This window comes from Quercus suber, unplaced genomic scaffold, assembly GCF_002906115.3.
Source record: "Quercus suber isolate HL8 unplaced genomic scaffold, Cork oak 2.0 scaffold_175, whole genome shotgun sequence".
Classification (NCBI taxonomy): domain Eukaryota; kingdom Viridiplantae; phylum Streptophyta; class Magnoliopsida; order Fagales; family Fagaceae; genus Quercus; species Quercus suber.
Window position 1 is genome coordinate 773,002 of NW_027069635.1, and position 7,787 is coordinate 780,788.

Sequence of the window (7,787 nt, forward strand, 5' to 3'; positions counted from 1 at the left end):
TTTGCAACTAATGAAACAGATAGCCACCAAAAGCATTTTAAAGGGCCCGGTTAATGTGTGTTATTAGGGTATACATTAAACTTTCTATTTTTAGAAATATATTTTTGGAAATTAAAAAAACTGTCATTACTTTTTCAATTCTCAAAAAAAAAAATTAAAAATGAAAATTAATGTGTGCCTAGTAAAATTCTTATTTATTTTTGAGAAAAAACAAACGACAAAAATAAAAATTTAATACTCGTTAGCATACCGTATATCTTTCTCTTCGGTTTCTGTGATAATGATATTCATTTTGTGGTCATCTTTTCAGCTAGCATCTGCAAAAACATTGTCTGTGATTTAACCCCCATATTGCACTAGAGCTACATATTTGGTTGCTTTTTCTTAATCGTAAGTCACTGGACTGTTTTCAATTTCACTATGTTGCCTTGAATATGTTATAGCACTTTTAAGCTGAATTTTTGTATAGTACTAATGTTGGATTTTTTTTTTTTTTTTCCTGGTTCATCAGGACATTACCATACCACTAAAGCTATAAAAAAAAAAAATGCTGTAGTGTTCAATTTACAAAGCTCTCACTTTTATAGGGTTTGATTGTAGGGTTTGAAAGAGATGATCCATAAAAAGTCTTACCACAGAAGTGTTATGGGATATATAAGCCATGCATTTTTATTATAGTAATATTTTGGACCTGTCAAGTTTTGTATAATATATAGCTTATTAAGTTGCTAGCTCAATGGCAATGGCTATTCTAGTGAAAGTGATTCTAGGCTCAATTGGGTTTGCAATTTTCTGGATATTGGCGGTTTTCCCTGCTGTACCATTTCTACCCATTGGGAGGACTGCAGGGTCCCTTCTGGGGGCTATGCTTATGGTCCTTTTTCAAGTCATATCTGCAGATGAAGCATATGATTCAATAGATCTCTCTATCCTTGGTCTTCTCTTTGGGACAATGGTTGTTAGTGTCTATCTTGAGAAAGCAGATGCATTTAAGTACTTGGGGAGGTTGCTCTCATGGAATTGCTTGGTGCAAAGGACTTACTTTGTAGAATCTGCGTAATATCTGCCATTTCAAGTGCTCTTTTCACCAATGATACCTCATGTATGGTTTTAACAGAGTTTGTACTCAAAGTTGCAAGGCAACCTAATCTCCCACCGCTTCCATTCTTACTTGCCCTTGCCTCAAGTGCCAATATTGGGTCTTCAGCAACTCCAGTTGGCAACCCCCAAAACCTCTTTATAGCTTTTCAGAGTAATATTTCCTTTCTAGATTTTTTCATGGGGATGCTTCCTGCTGTGCACGTGGGGGTTCTTGTGAATTCTATCATTCTTGTATGCATGTATTGAAGTTTATTATCTGGGTGCAAGGAAGAAGAAGATACTGCCGCAGAAGTTGTTGCTGAGGATGCAGTGAGGTCTCACAGGTTTTCACCAGACACAATGTCACATTTGAGCAATGGAAATACGAATGGCTCCCTGAGTGCCACTGTGGACTCGTCATATTTTGTAACTCTTAGAAGCCTAGTTCGTTCAAGTGAGAGTGAAAGACCTATAGTTCAAAATGGTGCCTCGGAATCTATAAGGAGTTCAAATGCATCATTGAGATGGAGAATGATATTTTGGACATTTTATGTTTATCTTATTACATTAGGAATGCTGATTTCTTTACCTATGGGTGAGAACATGTCTTGGACTGCAATTGCTGCTGCACTAGCTCTTATTGTTCTTGATTTCAAGGATGCTCAGCCATGCCTAGAAAAGGTAATGTTGACCGCTAGTTGGATAAAGACTCTTACCTATTACAAATTTAGGAAATGTCTAAAATCTTGACTTGAGGTCGTGATTAGTTTAAAAAAAAGATGTGTGTACAATGTGTAAGTAGGTGTGTGTAATAGACACTACCTTTAATTAACTTTTTATTTATTTATCTCATCAATTTTTTAAATTTATACAATAAATTTGTAATGGTAGTGTCTATTACACGAACTCTATAGTAGTGTACACACAGCTACAATTTGCAGCGCTATGCGTTCTATGTGTACACTTAGCTGTGTGCATTAGTCATTTCTGAATTTCTAATATTACTATGTAATTTGGGATTTATATTATAATTAATTCTGTCCTTATGTACCGCCTTGAGCAGGTTTCATATTCCCTTCTAATTTTCTTTTGTGGAATGTTTATCACGGTTGAGGGCTTTGACAAAACTGGAATTCCAAGTTCTCTATGGGACCTCATGGAGCCCTATGCAGGGATTAATCGTGTCAGTGGGATAGCTGTTCTAGCCCTTGTCATCCTTGTCTTGTCAAATTTGGTTTCAAATCTACCAACGAGTACGCTCATGTCTCTCTTTTCTAGTTCATGTCTCCCTTTTTTATATTGTTCTTTCATTTGTCAAGTAGCTTTTTGAGTGATGATAGAGAGATGCTACAAATTTTGTTTCATAATCTCATATGTCACCAATGACAAGTAATTTAGACATTTAATATATTGTTAAAGCGGCATCAATCATATTCATTGTTATGTTAATCTATAAACCTTTCGTGATAAAATTAATAATAACATTAACACTTTCCTTAACTTTCTATAATATATAACCTCCTCATCTCAACCATTGAAAAGAATGGGGTAAATGATGAGTGTTGAGCAGAGCATAATTTATTATTTGATTGGGCATTTTTGAATTTTCGGTGATTATATGTTGGGTTCCAAATAATATTATTATAAATATTAGCAATCCAAAATAGCAATCACATACAAGAACACAAATATTTACGTGAAAAACTCTTTCTCTTTGAAGGGAAAAACCATGGGACAAACTCCAAATAATTTCACTATTATCAAATCAATTACAATAATTTTTTGTGAATGTCTCTCTTGTTTCATGGCTAAAGAAAAATCTCTCTTGTTTTTCTTTACTCTCATACACACACTAATTATCTCTCTCAAAGACAACAATCCTTTTTCTCTATTCTTCAATATGTGGCCCCCTATTTCTTTTTTCTTTTTTTCATTGTGCAGCACACCAAAAACAATCACATATAATCCTTATCTAAATAACCATAGCCGCCACACCATCCTTGTATCACACAAATACAAAATCCACTTGAACTAGGAATACTAGTTGGCCATGAAATTAAAATACAAACCCATTTCTGGGTTTTTACTTTGTGGGCTGGACCATGGGCTTTATGCACCCAACAATCTCCCCCTCCAACCCACCAATGGGAGGAGATCTTCAATCTTGCTCTTCAGTTTAGATCCATGTCGGTCAAGCCGACTTCAAGCTTGACCTTCTTCATTATCTTCACCAACACTGAGAACATCTCATCAACGACAATCCCTTTCATTCTCAAATAATTAATCTCATCTTGGATTTCTTTAATCCAATCCCTTGGCTCCCCCTCATCAAAAGCCCAATTATTCTTGAAGCTAACAATTCAATGTTCTCCAGTAGTCTTCTTCTCGTGATGTTCAACAATCTCTAGTGGAAAATATTGCTCCCCTTGCTCAAGACATATATGATCTTACACTTCATCATCATCCCATGTAGCCTTAGCATCTTCATAATTTTCATCACCTACCACTTCTTCTTCTGAAGCACTATTAGGCAATGAGAATTTCACCCTTTTGGTTTCAACACCATTAATCTTAACACTCATCTTTGGAGTCTTCTCAAAATTTTAATCTCATTGAACTTCTTCTTACAGGTCTTCACTTGAGTCATATACAAACTGCAACATACATGTCCTCTTGCAACAACCAATGACCCCTTAGTAAGTTTTCATCTTCCATTACCAAGGTAGTTATAATAAATCGCTTGATCCATAGCCAATGTAGAAAACACATTCATCCTTAAATCTGGAACATGTCGCACATTAACATCATGGTGCTACCAACATTGGTTTTAATGCACACATCACCAATTCCCACAATTTTTGAGTAATTAGAATTACCCATCTTCACTGTACCAAAGTCTCCTGCTTTGTTTGTGGTGAACAACCCCTTCGTAGGGATAATATGGTGGGAGGGTGCAGAATTAACAACCCACTCAACATCATTATTAGCAACATGCTCACACTTTTTCTCTTCAATAGAGAGCACCACAACATCCTCATCAATCATAGCAGCTGTAGTATTTTTCTCACTATTATTCTTTTCATATTTTCCTTTATTTTGTTCCTTATTCCAATGCCAACAATCTCTTCTTAAGTAACCCATTTTCCCACAATGGAAGCATTCTCTTCCTTGAACTAAGATCTATCTCTTGATTGTAACCTACCATTAAATTTCTGATCATTAGGTCCTCTGCTTCTACCTCTACTCATGTTCTTCGTGACAAAAGCTTGATCTTGTGCATTGTCTATATTTGCATCTCTCCTGTGAACCTCTTCACTTAAAATCAAATCTCGAATATCATCATGTTTGAGTTTGCTTTTCTCTGTAGAATTACTTATCGTCATTCTCATGGCTTCCCAACTGTTTGGTAAAGAAGCCAAAAGTATCAATGCACGAACCTCATTATCAAATTCAATTACCACCATGGATAATTGATTTGTAATTGTATTGAACTCATTCAAATGCTGTTCTACAAGAGTGCTTTTTGCCTTCTTTAGATTAAATAACTTCTTTATCAGATTCACCTTATTGTTAGCCGGCAATTTTTGATACATGCTAGACAAAGCCTTCATCAAATCCACTATAGTATTTTCTTTCACAACATTATGTGCAACTGATCTTGACGGAGTTAATCGAATAACTCCCAATGCTTGCCTATCAAGTAGGTTTTAGTCTTCATCCTTCATAGTTTCAGGTTTTGTCTCCAAAAGAGGTAGATGCAATTTCTTCCCATAGAGATAATCTTCAATCTGCATCCTTCGATACGCGAAGTTTGTTCCATCAAATTTCTCAATTCTTGAACCCTTGCCTTCTTCTCCAGCCACCGCTTCCACTCTAACCTGGCTCTGATACCACATGTTGAGTCCCAAATAATATTATCACAAATATTAGCAATCCAAAATAGTAATCACATACAAGAACACAAATATTTACGTGAAAACCCCTTTTTCTTTGAAGGGAAAAACCACGGGACAAACTCCGGATAATTTCACTATTATCAAATCAATTAAAATAATTTTTTGTGAATGTCTCACAGCCAAAGAAAAATATCTCTTGTTTTTCTTTGCTCTCACACACACACACACACTAATTATCTCTCTCAAAGACGACAACCTTTTTCTCTATTCTTCAATATGCGGCTCCCTATTTCCTTTTTCTTTTTTTCACTGTGTGGCACACCAAAAACAATCACATATAATCCTTATCTAAATAACCCTAGCCGCCACCCCATCCTTGTATCACACAAATACAAAATCCACTTGAATTAGGAATACTAGTTGGGCACGAAATAAAAATACAAACCCATATGTGGGCTTTTACTTTGTGGGCTGGACCATGTGCTTTATGCACCCAACATTACATTCATAGTGTGCTAGAAAACAAGTTCTTAATAAAGCAATGATACTCTTACACTCGTTTTTTACATCAACTTTTATATGTTAAAATGTGGACATTTTCATATCATTTGTGAATATTAACATAAAATAACGGAGGTAAACGAGTTCTTCTTAATAATGGGTTTTTTCTTGTTTATTTAAAGTATGATTTGCATTACTATTGCATATAACATCAAAAATATTTAGCGAACCAAAAAAAAAAAAAACACATTATACAGTTTTACCATTGCTTTTAACCTCATCATCATGCTTATTAAAATTGTTGTTCAGATTATATGAGAGAAAAGAGAGAATAAAGAGTGGATGCTAAATTAATGTGATTCAAGTTCAACTTTAAAGGTTTACATCAATAACAAGGTGAAACTTGTTGCAAAAAGACACTAGACACAATCGTATTCTCTACAACAAGAGGTTGCATCTATATATACTTATACAGAGAGAGAGAGAGAGAGAGAGAGAGAGAGAGAGAGAGAGAGAGAGAGAGAGAGAGAGAGACTAATACTAAACTATCTATAAACTAACCCCTATATATCCCTAGAGTGTAGTACTAGCTATACTTACAGCACCAATATATGTAGTACTATAGTATACTAAACCTAGATAAATGTCTTAGAGCATTCCCATCAAGGGAGGCAAGACTTTTAGCATTTACCATCTCAAAATACTATTTTTTAGCTTTTAACACCTCATTTTAGAATACATAGTACATCAAAGATTCAATTTTTTTTTTAGTGCTTCATTTAAATATTATTTTTTATTCTCTGTATGTTTCTTTCTTTTCTCTTTCTTGTATCTGTGTCTTTGCCTTTCTCTAAAAACCCACCACTTTCTTTGCAAACCCACATGGCCACACCCACGGCTAGCCGTTGCCAGCCACCACCATCAAAAACAAAAATAAAATAAAACCACCTACCGATCACAATTCCAAATCACAAACCCACAACCCAGACCCAACCAATCAGAATTCCAAATCACAAACCCACAATCTAGACCCATGCCGATCACAATCACAACCAAACCACAATTCCAATGACCACCACGCCGATCAGAGATGCACGCCGATCAACTCAATGACCTACACCGAACTCTTAGCCGATGACCCACGCCGACCTCCCCTCAACGCCAATGCCCACGCTAGTCAGAGACCCACAAACCCACCAAGTCACAAAATCAAATCACCCCGCAGAAATCAAAACATAGAACCCAGACCCATGAAATCAAACCACAAAACCTAGACTCATGAACCCAGACCCACAAAATCAAATAACCCAAGCTCTACCTCCATATCGGTGGTAACACTCTGAAGGCGAAGTGAATTTCATGTCCAGTGGCGTTTGGCGAAGTGGAGCTCAAACCGTGAACCCAAGAGGAACAAAAGCTACTGGTAAAAGAGAAGACTAAAGAGGAAAGTGAGAGAGGAGAGAGGAGAGAGAAGAAAGAAGAAAGAATAGAAAAATAAAAAAGAAAGACACAAGTTACCGTTGGGAATAAAAAAATAATTTTTGATTTAAGATTTGTACTACAGTGAGCTGTTATTGATAATAGCTCACTGTAGCTATATGTCAAAATTTTTGACATTTGAAATCTTTGATGGAGTGGGTTTTTTTGTGTATTGGTGCTAAAATTTAGCTTTTAGCATTTTTGCCTCTCAAATGCTCTTAACAAATTTAACATTATCTCAGTTCTGTTGCTTGGAGCACGGGTGGCAGCAGCAGCAGGTGCAATTTCTTTAAGCTACGACCATAAGGCTTGGCTCATGTTATCTTGGGTTAGCACAGTGGCTGGGAACCTATCGCTACCGGGCTCAACTGCCAACTTGATAGTGTGTGAGCAAGCTAGCCGTGCTCCACACCTTACCTACAACTTATCTTTTTGGAAACATCTCAAATTTGGGGTCCCCTTCACACTCATAGTCACTGCAATTGGTTTGACACTTATCCATAGTAGTAGTAGTACGTACGTACCCGCCAATACACTGATTTGGGTGGACAACTTTTAGAATCTGGGAAAAGCACTCAGAAAAGTGACAGTGACCTGGATAATTTGGAAGGTAGCATTTTGGAGGAGCAGTTTCTGTTGGAAGTTCTCAAATGTTTTTATTTTTTTCCCAAAATAAATGAATAACTGCTTGTTCACGAATCCTTTTACCTGTACCCATAGTGTCAGTAGCTATATAGTCTATAGATACTTAGTCAATGGTAGAGAAACCAAGATTCAAGAATGTAATGATGTTGTTGGTACTTTATAGCCGTAGAGGCAGACCACCATATG

At 36.2% G+C, this 7,787-nt stretch overlaps 1 pseudogene; it reads left to right on the forward strand.

Annotated features, from left to right (window-relative positions):
- Positions 1 to 742: 742 nt before the first annotated feature.
- Positions 743 to 7,515, forward strand: LOC112029839 (silicon efflux transporter LSI2-like; annotated as a pseudogene).
- Positions 7,516 to 7,787: the final 272 nt, after the last annotated feature.